This window comes from Balaenoptera ricei, chromosome 7 (assembly GCF_028023285.1).
Source record: "Balaenoptera ricei isolate mBalRic1 chromosome 7, mBalRic1.hap2, whole genome shotgun sequence".
Classification (NCBI taxonomy): Eukaryota; Metazoa; Chordata; class Mammalia; order Artiodactyla; family Balaenopteridae; genus Balaenoptera; species Balaenoptera ricei.
In genome coordinates this window covers 91,993,747-92,009,683 of record NC_082645.1, presented here as the reverse complement: position 1 = coordinate 92,009,683, position 15,937 = coordinate 91,993,747, and the positions used below count along the sequence as shown (strand labels likewise).

Genomic DNA, 15,937 nt, shown 5'->3' with positions numbered 1-15,937 from the left:
CAAAGTTCTTTAAAAGGCATCTCTTACAATTGAGTAACAACCTCTCAAACCCTCTTCCAATTAATAAAGCCGTGAGTTACCCAGACCACCTGCATACCAACAAGTCAGCAGTCACCATTCCATGCACTTGGGGAACAGGATAAGGACTGAATTCCATTTCTAGTAAGGAGCGGAAGTATTTGCAAAAAAAAAAAAAAAAGATGTTTTTCTTTTGCACTGTAATCCAAAAACTGCATTTATTTACAGAACTTTAATGTTTACAGACTCGACCAGAGCCTAGATAATGTATTAGTAAATGAGATAGTGAGTCAGAGAAGGAGTAAATCACTCAGAAAAGAATGTACTAGAAGTTTGGCCCTTAAACCATATATTTAAGGGGAGGTTAAGAACAGAATCAAATATTCTTTAAGCAGTTAATTTGTTCGATTTAGTAATAGTCTCATTAGGTAGCTTGGAATGTTTATTGTTAGAGAGTCTAGTTCTAAATAGTCTCCTCTGTGCTTATAATATTTGGTAATTTTGTCCATCATCATCTACTGCTTTGCTCTATATTCATGTCTGTGCATATCATCTTTCCCCTGTCAAAAAACACTGAGACTTAAGCTGTGTCTCATTCATCCCTGATCTGTAGAGCCTAGCATAGTACCCAGAATGGAGTCAGCATTTGATAAATGTGTATTGGGTAGAGGGGCACTCACAGGTAGGAGGGAGGGATTCAGCAAGCTGGAGTGGAATGAAGGGAGGAATGTACCAGAAGTTTGGGTGCTGTAATAGCTCTGGTTAGACATGTGTGCTGGATCCCAAGAGCATCAGGGACCACTGGAGTGGCCTGGTGAACTTAGTAGATGCGAAAAACTGCTGTAGTCGTAGGTGAAAGCAAGCGGCCAGAAGGTCCATGGGAAGAAAATTACAGCAAGCGATATGGATACAAAGTGAACACAAGGAAGGGTGTGTGCAAGCAGCGTCCACAAAGGGTAGCCGTGCTACTCGCAGAAGTGGTTCAGCTGGGCCGGTGAGGGAAGACACCAGAAGTCCTCTCTTTGCTATCGTTTGTTGCAGGGGGCAGACCGGACCTGCCTTGAAACCAGTGAGGAAACTGGGCCTGCACGAGAGCAAGTAAAAGGGTAGAAATATTAGATTTGGAAGGCATCTGCCTCAACAGGGCTGAAATTCTGGGAGAGAAGGTAGAAAAAAGGATCACAGAAGAGGGGCCTTGGAAGATGAAAGCAGGTGAAAAAGTAGGGCAATGTAGCCAAGTAGATTCACAACAGCAATTAGAATGGATAAATCATTTGACCAAAAAGCCAAGGTCAAAGAAGGTGTGCAGCAAATTGGTGGATGGCGATGATGCTGAGGAGAGGTCTGGGGGAGTGAGAGCAACTGCACAAACGAGGGTCAAAGGGCGGCAGCTCTGATTCAAGGGCAGCTCCATCCAGAGAGCTGGCTGGGAGCAGAGAATTCCGTTACAGACTCTGCTAGAGGAGGTTCTTCATTCTCTTTTTAGACTGGCTGTGAAGACCGATTTTACAAGTGAAAATTAATGCCTCCAAGGGAAAAAGTGTGATGAGAAAAACAACTTTTGTTTCTCTGACTTGCTGCAGAGGCATTTTACAGTATGATAACCCTGCTCACACTCAGAGTCTGAACAATGTGGATAAGGGCTTGACTTCAGGATTCCTGCCTTAAGTGCGCATTGTGCTTTTCCTGGGCACCTCTTCACATAGCTACTTAGAGTTAAGCCCGTGAAAAGTCAGTGACCTCCGCCCCAACCTTCTTAGAAGTGATAGCTGCTTGCTGCCCTCTTTATCTCCTGCTCACTGGTGACCTGGGACAGAGGACTGCCCTTCCCCCAGCTCATTACCTCCCACCCCCAGCTTCTGGGATCTGTAAGTAATAAATCTTGTGACTCTGCTTCCTTTGTGTGGGTGTATTGAAACTGTGCCTTCAATCCACATGACCCTAGGGATTACACTTCGCCAAAGTGGGATCTCGGATGCTGAGAGAGCTACCTGCCTGCCCATGTGGGTGACTTGTGCCCCACACCCTGCCCTGACCTTTCAGCGGGTCATAATCTGCATGTTCTTAGTTCAGTCCCCCAGCTCCGGCTTCTCAACACAAGACAGCGTACTTTCTGGTAAAAGCCAAAAATAAGTGAGCTCTATTATTTGTACTTTCCGCATTGTTCTGGGGTCAGCAAACATTTTCTCTAAAGAGTCATATAGTAAATATTTTAGACCTTGTGTGCCATATGGTTTCTGACGCATATTCTTGGTATTTTTTTTTTACAACACTTAAAAAAAATGTAAAAATCATGCAGCCTGCAGGCCCTAGTTTGTCAACCTACCATTTTAAACTATGTATATATTTATATTGACTTAAGGTTAAACTTTTTTATCAACTGCATTAATATGCTTGTGAGCAGAAAAGCATGTGCAACAGTATACATAGCTCTAACTGCAAAAGAGCTAGCTCTTCACTGAACTTTACTATTTGTTTAATCAGTAATTGCTTATTTCTTAATAACATTCAGCACTTGAAGGGATTCCTAAAGAAAGAAGCATTCCTCCATTTCGAGATCATTTCCAGACTTAGACAACGGAGAGAAATGTCAGAAATCATTCGCCAAAAAAATACAGATACAGAAAAGATTCCAGACTTTTTTCTTTTTTTTTTTTTTGCCAAGATGTATTTTCTGGTGAGCAGAGAGATGCTGAATGAAGGCTACAGTCATGACAGGTCAGAGGATGGAGTAACACACCCAGTGACAGCCCTTTCTGGAGCCCATCACTATAAGTGCCCTGCGTTTGTGTTCCTCAAACTCAGTCCTGAAGAGTGGCTGCAAGGTAGCCAGTATAGAGAGCCGAACAGGCAGCCTTGAAGTTCATGAAAAATAAGTCTGCAAGTCTATGTTAAATACACCTGCTCATTCTGAGGGACAGACCGCAGTGGGCCAATTTCAGAAGTCAAGGTGTGACTTTACTCAACACTACTGGGCAAAGCAAAAGTATTTATTACCAAAACTGCAATGGTCACAGACATATTTCTTTTTTTTTTTTTTTTTTTTGGCCACATTGGGTCTTCGTTTCTGCACGCGGGCTTTCTCTAGTTACAGCAAGCGGCAGCTACTCTTCACTGCAGTGCACGGGCTTCTCATTGCAGTGGCTTCTCTTGTCGCGGAGCATGGGCTCTAGGTGCACAGGCTTCAGTAGTTGTGGCTCATGGGCTCAGTAGTTGTGGCTCGCGGGCTCTAGAGTGCAGGCTCATAGTTGTGGCGCACGGGCTTAGTTGCTCCGTGGCATGTGGGATCCTCCCGGGCCAGGGCTCAAACCCGTGTCCCCTGCACTGGCAGGAGGATTCTTAACCACTGCACCACCAGGGAAGTCTGACATATTTCTAAAAGAATAGTTGAACAGACAAAAATGTGTCATAGTGTCAAAGCGTGAAAATATCTGAAGAAAGATAACCACTGGAGACACGTAAAATTTAGTTCTTAAGGGATATTATGTTAAACGAAGGTTAAGTAGGAACAGGATACATTTTTAAAACAGTTGATTTTTCTCCCCACTATGCAAACATTCGGCTAGTTTATCCCAGTTTGGTGCACTTACAAGCTGTAGTACAAAGGGATAAACAAGCATGTCGTGATGACTTGTGGGGATGAACTATGATATGCAAAACTTGGAAGAATTGTGTTTATTGAGAATAATCACTGAGGTGACACGTCATTATTAAACCCTCTCTGGGTCACAGAGCAGCACTTGGGTTTCTGCAGAAGTAAATTGCTATGTACTAATTGGGGAAGGAAGTCCTCAACTACTTTTAGAGACTGCAAGTAAATTTTATATAAAAGGTTAGAATCCCATCAGCAGAATTAATATACTAGTGCTAATCCCTAGCATTTGCATAACAATAGTTAAACCCTTTAATAAAGCCTGCTTTAATCATTACTATGTGTTTACACATCGCAAAGTGCTTTTATCTATTTTATTAGATCTTCAATTCTGTCACACAGAGAAGACAGTTATTGCTATTCTTTTTAGGAGCTCCATCTTGGATGCAAGGACACTAAGGCCCCCTGGTTTTTGCAGTGATCCTCAATCCTGGCTGCACATTCTAATCACCTGGAAAGCTTTAACAATCTATTGATGGCTGAGTATTTAGAATCTTCAGGACTGGAATCCAACATCAGTGTTTTACAATTCCTCCCAGTTTAATTGAATGTGAAGCAGAGTTAAGATACACTAGGTAGAGGGATTTCCCAAGATCACACACCAGAACAAGACATCAAGAACTCGAATTGGAACCCTGAATTCAAGTCCTGCGCTGTTCCCAAGGTCTTCTTCCCTATTTCTGCTTTTATAACAAGTTAACCCTGAACGAGGAAAGCTTAAAAAATTAGCTTAGTACAATTGCTGCAAAATCTAAGAAAATACAGCATTAGAAAACATTTGAGCCAGAAGTTACCTTTGAAGTCATCTAGGAGTTCAAACCCATTGTTGTAGAAACAAAGATGCAGACCTTATTGCCCAAGGTCACACCAATCTGTGGTGACTTGGGACTGGATTCAGAGTCCCCTTTTCCAGGCTTTCCAGTACTTTCCATTGTACTTTGTAAATAGTTTGTTTTTAAAAAATTGACTTGCAAAAATCCTGGTCAGTCTGCAATGTAATTCATTTCCGGTCTTCCACTTGACATTGCTATGTAAAGATAAAGAAGGACATAGCTACCAGGTCTAGGTCCCAACAGCATCAGTTCCTCTAAGCCCAGTTCCATAGCTTGGCAGCATAACTATGGGGAGAGGTGCCACACATCTTTGGAGGTAATTCATTCAAATAAAATACCTATTGTTCTCCTACTTCTCTTGTCTTTTGTGTCTCAAATATTTCCAAGGGACAATTTTCTCATCCAATGAGTTTCTTGTAATACCCTCAGTATATCCTAAGAATTCAACAACTGCAGCATCTTAAGTCATGTTTTAGGTAGTGCCAAATTTGGTGAGAAACAAAAAAGAACACAGGAAATAATAATAACAAAGAGAAGGAGGAGGAAGAAAAGATTATTTATGCAGCACCTGCAAGATGTGCTAGATACCCTGTTAAGCACTTTACCTGAATGATCTCGTTTAATCCTCATGCAGTTCTATGAAGGAGCCACTATCCCATTTTGACTGATGAGGGAACTGAGGCTTGTAGAAGTCAAATAATTTATCCAGGGTCATATGAAGCAGGACTGGGTCAGGAAGCATGTTTGCCTAACTCCAAAGAATAAACTCCCAACCATAACATAATGACTCACAAACCCTATCAATTTATCAAGTGTAGTAATAAAATTCACCAAAAAATTACTAAAATTCAATCCTCTACCCATTCCACATTTAATTAGAAATTAATTTTGTTTGAAACTGGAGCTGAAAAACACTGATGCTGTATAATTTATTTGGCCACAGCCCCAAAACAAAACACTTAAAACGATCTGAAATTTTCTTCAAAAGCATTTTGAAATCATGGCACTTGGCTATAAATAGAATTTTTAATTTTATTTTTGTCTGTTTAAAACCACAGACACATTGACTCATGCACAAAATGTTCTGAATTATGTTCCTTACTTCACATTACAGACTTTTGAATACAGCCATTCTATACAATTATTTGTATAACTCCAAAACAAAACCTAATTATGGTCCAGATATTTGTTTCTTACATTGAAATAGCATTCCACAAGAGAGGGCCAAGATCCTCCCTTACCAGAGAATTTAATTTTTTCTAAATTTTAAATTAACCAACATAGCCACCTATTCAATTTAGTTTAATTATAATTATAACTAGCAACATTTATTAATCTACCTTTATCAGTTAATATTAGCTTTTGCCAGCATATTAGCACGTTCAGATTTCTAATGACATAACAAAGAAAGCTTAAACCCTGATCAGCATTCATTAATTATTTTTATATTGTTGTTCTGAGGCAAAAAGAATGGCTAACACATAGCTCCTTAAATCATATAATTTGCTTTTGCACAATTTTGTCATTTACTATATTGCAGCACATACATTAAAACTGAACTAGCTATATTATTCCTGTTAGATTGTCATGGTGTTAGACTATTCATGTCATGGATATAGACATGACTTGGAGATAGAAAACAAATGATAGAGACAGACAATCACTTCTCTAGAAGAAAAAGATAAACTCTAGCCTTCTCCAGACTCCAATTCTAAGACTTTGTGTTTGTTATTCTGATAAATTATCTGAGAGATAGATTGCATGCTGAAAATGCCCTTGCAGAAACCATGAAGTTTTTCCATGTAATAAAATGTTTGGATGAACTGAGATAAACTGTAAACAAAATGTTTTGAAGCTGTGTGACCTGGCCAAAAAAACTAAGAAAAGAATTTCAATATCAACAAGTAAGTTTTGGAAAAACTAATCTAAACTATTTGTATATCTAAATAGCTATACATCCCACTCTCAAATATCACGGCACACGTAGCTTATTATCCATATCACAGCTGGCAATAACACACACACACACACACACACACACTCCACACCAACATGAGAAACAGACTGTGGAGTTGACTGTCCTTGAACAAAACAACTTTATTTTAAAATGCCAACAAAACAATATTGATAACCAAATAGAAAATATGATCAAAATTACACCAAACTGGGCTTCCCTGGTGGCGCAGTGGTTGAGAGTCTGCCTGCCAATGCAGGGGATACGGGTTCGAGCCCTGGTCTGGGAAGATCCCACATGCCGTGGAGCGGCTAGGCCCGTGAGCCACAACTACTGAGCCTGCGCGTCTGGAGCCTGTGCTCCGCAGCGGGAGGGGCCGCGATAGTGAGAGGCCCGCGCACCGCGATGAAGAGTGGCCCCCACTTGCCACAACTAGAGAAAGCCCTCGCACAGAAACGAAGACCCAACACAGCCACAAATAAATAAATTAATTAATTAATTAAAAAAAAAAATTAAACCAAACTGTGATGCACAAGCCCTAAAAATAAATTGGACATGATCCAAGAGTATTTCTGTTTGCTACGGCAAAATGTTAAAAACAGCAACACTAGCAACAAGATACAGGCATACCTCATTTTATTGCACTTTGCTTTATTGTGCTTCACAGATGTGGCATTTTTTACAAATTCAAAGTTTGTGGCAACTCTGCATCAAGCAAGTTATCAGCGCCATTTTTCCACCAGCATTAGCTCACTTCCTGTCTCTGTGCCACGTTTTGGTAATTCTCACAATATTTCAAACTTTTTCATTATTATTATATTTTTTATGGTTATCTATGATCAGTGATCTTTGATGTTACTATCGTAATTGTTTGGGGGTACCACAAAACATGCCCTTATAAGATAGGGAACTGAATAAATGTTGTGTGTGTTCTGACTCTCCACCAACTGGCCATTCCCCTGTCTCTGTCCGTCTCCTTGGGTCTCCTTAATCCCGGAGACACAACATATTGAAACTAGGGCAGTTAATAATCCTACTATAGCCCATTGAACACTTGTTCAAGTGAAAGGAAGAGGCGCACATCTCTCACTTTAAATCAAAAACTAGAAATGATTAAGTTTAATGAGGAAGGCACATGGAAAGCTGAGATAAGCCGAGAGCTAAGCTACTTGTGCCAAAGAGTTAGCCAAGTTGTGATGCAAAGGAAAAGTTCTTGAAGGAAATGAAAAGTACTACTCCAGGAGCACACGAACGATAAGAAAGTGAAACAGCCCTTGTTGCTGATACAGAGAAGGTTTGAGTGGTCTGGATAGAGGATCAAACGAGACACATTTCTTTAAGCCAGAGCAAGGCTCTTACTCTCTTCAATTCTGTGAAAGCTGAGAGATGTAAGGAAGCTGCAGAAGAAGAGTTTGAAGCAAGCAGAGGTTGGTTCATAAGATTTAAGGGAAGAAGACATCTCCATAACATAAAAGTGCAAGGTGAAGCAGCAAGTGCTGATGTAGGGACTTCCCTGGTGGTGCAGTGGTTAAGAATCCCCCTGCCAATGCAAGGGACACGGGTTCGAGTCCTGGTCTGGGAAGATCCCGCATGCCTCGGAGTAACTAAGCCCATGTGCCACAACTACTGAGCCTGCGCTCTAGAGCCCGTGAGCCACAACTACTGAGCCCACGTGCCACAACTACTGAAGCCCACACACCTAGAGCCCGTGCTCCACAACAAGAGAAGTCACCACAATGATAAGCCCACGCACTGCAACAAAGAGTAGCCCCCACTAGCCGCAACTAGAGAAAGCCCACGTGCAGCAACAAAGACCCAACACAGCCCAAAGTAAATAAATAAATAAATAAATAATTTTTTTAAAGTGTTGATGTAGAAGCTGCAGCAAGTTATCCAGAAGATCTAACTAAGATAATTAATGAAGGTGGCTACACTAAACAACAGATTTTCAATGTAGATGAAACAGCTTTATATTGGAAGAATATGCCATCTAGGACTTCCATAGCTAGAGAGGAGAAGTCAATGCTTGGCTTCAAAAGACAGGCTGTCTCTCTTGTTTGTTAGAGGCTAATGCAGCTGGTGACTTTAACTGAAGCCAATGCCCATTTACCATTCTAAAAATCCTAGGTCCCTTAAGAATTATCCTAAATCTACTCTGCTTGTGCTCTCTAAATGAGAGAACAAAGAATGACAGCACATCTGTTTACAACACGGTTTACTGAATATTTTAGGCCCACCGTTGAGACCTACTGCTCAGAAAAAAAAGATTCCTTACAGCTCATTGGCAATGTACCTAGTCACCAAGAGCTCTTAGGGGGATGTACAACGTTACAGATTAATGTTGTTTTCATACCTGCTAACACAACATCCATTCTGCAACCCATGGATCAGGGAGTAATTTAGACTTTCAAGTCTTATTATTTGAGAAATACAAAGCTATAGCTGCTAGAGACAATGATTCCTCTGATGGATCTGGGCAAAGTCAGTTGAAATCCTTCTGGAAGAGATTCACCATTCTAGATGTTATTAAGAATATTGGCAAAAAAAAAAAAAAAAAAAGAATATTGGCGATTCCTGGGAAGAGGTCAAAATATTAACATTAACAGGGGTTTGGAAGAAGTTGATTATAACCTGTAAGGATGACTTTGAGGGGTTCAAGACTTCATTGGAGGAAGTAATTGCAGATGTGGTGGAAATAGCAAGAGAACTAGAATTAGAAGTGGAGTCTAAAGATGTGACTGAATTGCTGCCATCTCATGATAAAACTTTAATGGATGAAAAGTCATTTCTTATGGATGAGCAAAGAAAGTGGTTTCTTGAGATGGAATCTACTCCTGGTGAAGGTGCTGTGAAGATTGTTGAAATGACAACAAAGGATTTAGAATATTACATACACTTAGTTGATAAAGCAGTAGCAGGATTTGAGAGGATTGACTCCAATTTTGAAAGAATTTCCACTGTGGGTAAAATGCCGTCAAACAGCACTGCACGCTACAGAGAAATTGTTCATGAAAAGAAGAGATCATCGATGTGGCACACTTCATTATTGCCTTATTTTAAGAAACTGCCACAGCCAGCCCAGCCTTCAGCATCCACCATCCTGATTATTCAGCAGCCATCAACATCGAGGCAAAAGTCTCCACCAGCAAAAAGATTTCCACTCGCTGAAGGTTCATATGATGGTTAGCATTTTTTTAGCAATAAAGTATTTTTTAATTAAGGTGTGTATGTTGTTGGGTTTGTTTTTTTTTTTTTTTTTTTGACATAGTGCTTTTGTACACTTAATAGACTGAAGTGTAGTGTAAACATAACTTTCATATGCACCAGGAAGCCAAAAATTTCATGTGACTTGCTTTACTGCAATACTCGCTTTGTTGTGGTGGTCTGGAACCGAACCCACAATATCTCCGAGGTATGCCTGTATTTTTACAACATTTTATTTTAAAAGGTACGCAGTAATATCTGTTAAAGTTAAATGTTCGGGAAGGGCTTTAGTGCTTTTTAACATTTTGTAATTTTGTTTAACATTTTGTAATTTAAATAGATGTAGCATGCACTCGAAACCAAAAACTTCGTTTGACTCGCTTTACTGCAACATTCGCTTTATTGCGGTGATCTAAAACCTAACAGCAATATCTCGGAGGTCTGCCTGTAGCGCAACTGACATGGAGCTGGGCTGCCCAGATGCCACTGAAGAAAGGACTTGTTGCCCCAGCTGCTGGGAGTGGTGTCAGCAGACAGCCCTTAGGTGTCGGCCCTTTTAGGGACTGCTTCAGTAGCAGAGAGTAATGCCATTCCCAGGGGTGCTCAGGGTCACACCATCCCCTGAGTGATCCACATGCAATAACAGGCCGGGATATAAAAGCCTGCCCATTTTGGCTCGCACTGCCAGCTGTAGCAGATGAAAATACAAGACAGCCAGCTAAATTTGAATTTCAGATAAACAATGAATAATCTTTTAGTAGAAGTATGTCCCATTCGAATTTGAATCTGAAATTCAAATCTAACTGTGTGTCCTGTATTTTATCTGGCAGCCATAATTTACCCTAACGCAGTAAAACTCTGATGAGCCATTTTCACTCCACAGCCCCCTGTGGGGTGTGCCAACGCAGCTCTTAGGTCAGCTCTCCTTCTCCCTTTGCCTCCCTCCTCCCCCACCCTTCCACAGGGCATTGATCCCAATGCTTTTCCATAAAAAACATCCTGTATGCCAAACTCCATCTTTGAGTCTGCTTCCCAGAGACCCCAACCTGCAACAGAATGCAACAACCATCTGTTCTGCCCAACTTTTGAAAGATGCAGATCATAAAAATAATACCACAAAAGTTCTCCTAAATCTAAAATGACAAGAAAATAATTACTAAGTAAATGTTTAACTGATGGTTACATTTTTTAAGTTTTAAAAAATATTCATTTATTCATTTAGAATAATATTAATAACCCATTACATATCAAAAGAAATAGTATATTTTTATAAAAATAACTATTTCCAAAATAAAATAGTGTAGTGAGAAGAGTGGATCTCTTTATATTTTATATTTTTGCAAGTTGCATTCTTGTCGGTCTTTTGAGAAGATTGTTGGATTTTCATGTCTGTTTCTGCATTTAATTTGTTATTATGGTTAAAGGATATGAAAAAATTCAGCCTCACACATATATATATGAGTATTTTTAATAATCTTTTCAGATAATTATGGATTTTCATCTTTGATGCTAAACTAAAACTACACGAGTGTTGGTTTCTGAAAGGTTAGTTGCAATGTAGAACCTAAAACCCTGTCATTGAATATTTTTGTACTCTGTTTCATTAAAATACATAGGTCTGTCTTGCACACTTAATTGATGGTTATTTTAACCAGCATGTTCACTTTAGGTGGGTGGTATTTATGATAAAGGAGAGCTAGAATTTTTCCAAACTTTATATAAACTATGCTATATTTGAGCCCTTGTGTAATCAACACGTATAGACATTCCTTTCCATTTTATAGGACTTAATTTTATTATCTTTTAAAGAGGAAATACTGTAGTTAATCTTTGATTTATTTAATATGGTATTTCATGTTTTAAGTGAAGAAGGCAACCCTCAATTATAACATTATTCTTTGGGGAGTACACAATCGATTTTGTGGTGATTTGCTATATTGAAGGGCTTACAGAAAATGCATTTTAGCAAAAACCAGGAACTAAGAGCAGCAGAAAGGCAGTACAGTACAGTGGCAGGAGCATGCAATTTATGATTGGAAGTCACGTCTCATCACAGTGTTATGAGGAATTTTAAAAGGCGTATACATGCAATCACTAGATAAACTCTAACATACTGCAAACTTGTCAATTATCATATTTTGGAATTTACACTTAGTTAAATGTTTGTGGTTGATATAAATTATTAAAGCAGGGGGACTTCCCTGGTGGTCCAGTAGTTGAGATTCCACGCTTCCAGTGCAGGGGGCACGGGTTTGATCCCTGGTCCAGGAATTAATATCTCACATGCCACGTGGTGTGGCCAAAAAATAAACAAATAAATAAATAAAGATGCAGGTTTGACAATCCAGTTCTTCTCTAACATCAACATAATGTTTATTAAAAAAAAAAATTATTGAAGGGAAGTAACAGGTTGACATATGGCTCTGATATTTGATATTTATGTCATGGAAGAAAAAGAGGCTTTATTGTAGCATGAGCCTTGAGACAGATCATGGGCTTTAGTTTGGTGATACCCAAGGATATATACTCTATTTCATTTTCTGGGACATATCCCAGAGATGGGGCAACATTTGTGAGTGAAAAGCCACCCTATGAGGTAAAGTGCTGCATATATATGTTGTATTGTAGTGGTTTTATCATTATTAATATACATATTCCTTAGTATCTAGGGTTTCTTTTCCTTTTGTCATAATATCAAGTGTTCATCAATTTATCAGCTCTCTGTCAATAATTATAAAGAAATGAGATAACAAGCCATGGTCAGTCAACGAGATGAGGCAAACACAAAATTAACCCACCTCTAGCCCAGTACCAAATTATCCATAAAGGTGACAACAGTAATCAGAATCCCTACTTGACAAAGTTTATCCTGCACCCACTCTGTAATGCACCCACACTTTGTTCTGTCCCTTTCCTGTCAGTCCCTCCTCTGCCCTACTGATGCCCCCTTGACCATCTGGCCTCCCCTTGTTTCTATCCCCTGACATCCTTTGCATGTTTTCCTAGCTTCTCTAGGATCATTCCCTGCCTTATCTACTTCCTCGTGGATCAGGTTTCTTTGTGCTGACTATGGACTACATAACCACTCTGTCATGGCCTTGGAATCACTTTTCAAAAATTAAGCCATGCTTAGCAGTCCAATAGGCCAACCAGGAACCATGTAGAGTGCTGTGAGGCCTTGTTAAATAGTGACTTGGGAGGGCAAGCTGGGACAATGCACCTACAGCAAGTATTCAGGGGAGCCCCCATTCTCAGTGATGGAGCACTGTGAGGGAGAAGTAGTGCCTCTAGCAAATTTGGCCACGTCCCTACTTGCGTGGGCTCAGGCCTATCTACAGATCCTGTTCGCTATTTTTATGCTTAATGCCAGCTGAAAACCTCACATAGTTGCTCTAAAGGAAAAATAAATATTACCAGAACAATGAAAATGAAATAACGAAATGAAAAAATGATAATGAAAATAGCACATCACAGGAGGAAACCGGTCTTATTTAAAATGAGATTAAGTTATACATAAATGGCCAAAGAACTTGGAATCAGAGAAGTTGTGAGTCAAGAGCTATTGAATTCATTTTCCCTCTCAGTGTAGAAATTCCCAATACAACAATTGTTGAAAAGTCAAATGCCTACATAGGGACCAGGCAGGTAATGAGAAAAGTAGATGCCATACAATAAGGAATGGTGAGGACCATGGCAAACAGTAAAGCACACGCCTTGTCTACATGGGGAAGACCTTACAGAGCTCTGTCCAACTGTTGTCTTCAGGTAGGTCCAGTGGTGCTAGTTCAAGAAGAATCTGAAATCCAGACTTTTGGTGACTTTTTAAAATTACTAAATATTAACTGCTTATTCAAATGTTTTAAAACACTGCCTGAAGTCAAAGAAAACATGAAAGTGGACCAGACGTGACTCACAGTGGTGACTTTTTCCCTATGAAAAACCTGACTGATAGCCTAATACACATTTCAACACCTCTAATCCTGAGCTCTTCCTTATACTGAACCAAAGTTTTCAATATTAGCATAACTTCCACTTTAGATTATATAACTCTATCCTCTGGATCAACACAGGATAAGCCTGTTCCTGTATTTCTTCTTCATTCTTGAAGTATGTCTTCCAAAAACAAAATGCCTAAGCCTTAATTACTTCTTTCCTTTTCTAACATCCAGTCCCTCTTTGCTCTCCAAACTTTTTTTTTTAATTTATTACTGAGTTGTGCTTTTCTTTAAATTGTTTTCATCTTGCTCCTTCTCAAGTACCTACAGTGACTCCCTATTGCCTTTTATTTCAAGAGCCTCCATGATCTGACCCACAGTTACTGACATATATCTCCCAGTTTGTATCTTCTGCTCTAACATATCAGTAGCAGGAAAGGATTCTTCCATTCCTGATGCTGCTTTCCAAGGGAGTGGAAGTCTACTGCATTCTGCTCCTGGCTTCTCTCTGTCCCTTCCTGTCTCCACCTCTGGGATACAGAAGTGATTTGTCTGATGAGTAAATTTGAGGTGAATAAACTGGGCATGCGCAGATCAGCTTTCCTTTTTCCTACTGGGACTGAGCTACCCACAGAGGACAGAAGTCCTCCATCAGAATAGAGTGACGTTTTGGCCTCCAGCCTTCTTTCGATTTGTACAGAATCTGGTTAGAGAACTGGGGAACTATTAATTGGGCCCTCTGAAAAATATAATCCACCATATTCCTTCTCACCTCAGAAGATTGGGAAATGCCACAGATCATTACAACTGAAAGGAACCTCGGAGAATATTTAGTTCAGAATCATCATGTATCAGAGGTAGAAAAAGTAAGTCCCAGAGAATTCAGTAACTTGCCCCCAAACTAGTTAGTTAGTAGTAGGCATTAGTTTTATGTTGATAACAGCAATAAAGTTCCTTATTTTTTCATTCTAAATGCAACCATTAGGCGATACTTGATTAAGAGTTTTCAAAGTAGAAGATTAAGTAAGGCTAAGTCGGAGAAGGATCTAATTAGCATGCAAGGAAAAAAATCTTTGGCAAAAATATCAGTGAGACTAAAACAGACTCATTGTAAGCTTGAAAATGACCCCATTCAACTCTGTTTTCATAATCTAGTCCGCAGTCACTGGTAGACTTGAGGACGGCAGTTAAATTTTGACATTTTCTGTACCCTCTCCATCCCAAACAACTCCAGCTAAGTCAGTTTTCAAATTTAAAGCATTTCTAGAAACAAGACACTGTTTAACATAAAGACAATAAAAAATACGATGTCTCCTTTTTGTCTTTTTCATCTTCAACATGTTCTACTAAGATTCATTTATATTAGTGACAGATGTGGAGAGCTAGCCAAAAAAAGGACACAGTCTTCTGCACATGGTCAGGGAGACTATCTTTCCACTGATCTATGTTGACATGAACTAGCAACGTGGCTGACATTTCCCCTCCTTGGAAGTGAATTTTGCCCCGTTACTGAAATACCTTCCTTGCGCTTCATAAATCTGACAGTGTGAGCCTCAGGAAGCCCAATCATCAAAGCACTGGCTGGCACTACCTCTAGTGGGCTAGAAAATGAGCAGTTCTGTGTTTCTAAGGACTCTGGCTATTTCGGGTGAAAACAGAAAGGACCCAAGGGAGCTATCAAGATGCAAAATCATTCAAACAGTGAAATTTATTTTTTTTCTGTTCTTCAGACTACAATCTGCCAATCACTTTGGATTTTAATGTGCTGGGAATTAAAGGAATTACTATAAGGCAGCGTTTTAGCTGGTAATGAATTATCAGCTTTAAACTAAGACTTTTTTTCTGATGGAGCATTTAGTGAATCAGAGAAACTATTCGCCAAGAAGCCTCCTTCTCCTCATCCCACCCTGAGGCCATAACCCCAGTCACTCTACCATAAACACAAAGGTTCATTGATACAGTAGAAGATCCTTTGAAACCCGTCCAAACACTTCTCTCTATTCTCTCTACTCACACGTCTCTAACATTAAGGTAAAAAATAGAAAGCACATACAGATAAATAAATGTCAGAGGTCTATGGAGTAAAATATAACGAAAGATGGACACTGGCACAGAGGGTGCAAGCTGCTCACCAACTAACACATAGCAATCTAATCTTTCTCTTTTCTGGGCACATAGCAAAACTACATTTCCCAGCCTCCCCTGCAGTTATGAGGAGCTATGTGATTGAGTTCTGGCCAACGGAATGCAGGCAGAAAAAAAGAACATCACTTCCAGACATGGACCATAAAGATCTCTCATGCGCAATCCTCTCTCTCTCACCTCACCCGCCAATAGAATG

The 15,937-nt window shown here is 39.7% G+C and overlaps 1 pseudogene; it reads left to right on the top strand.

The window, feature by feature from the left end:
* Positions 1–845: 845 nt before the first annotated feature.
* On the top strand, positions 846–9,644 carry LOC132368810 (tigger transposable element-derived protein 1-like; annotated as a pseudogene).
* The last annotated feature ends 6,293 nt before the right edge of the window (positions 9,645–15,937 follow it).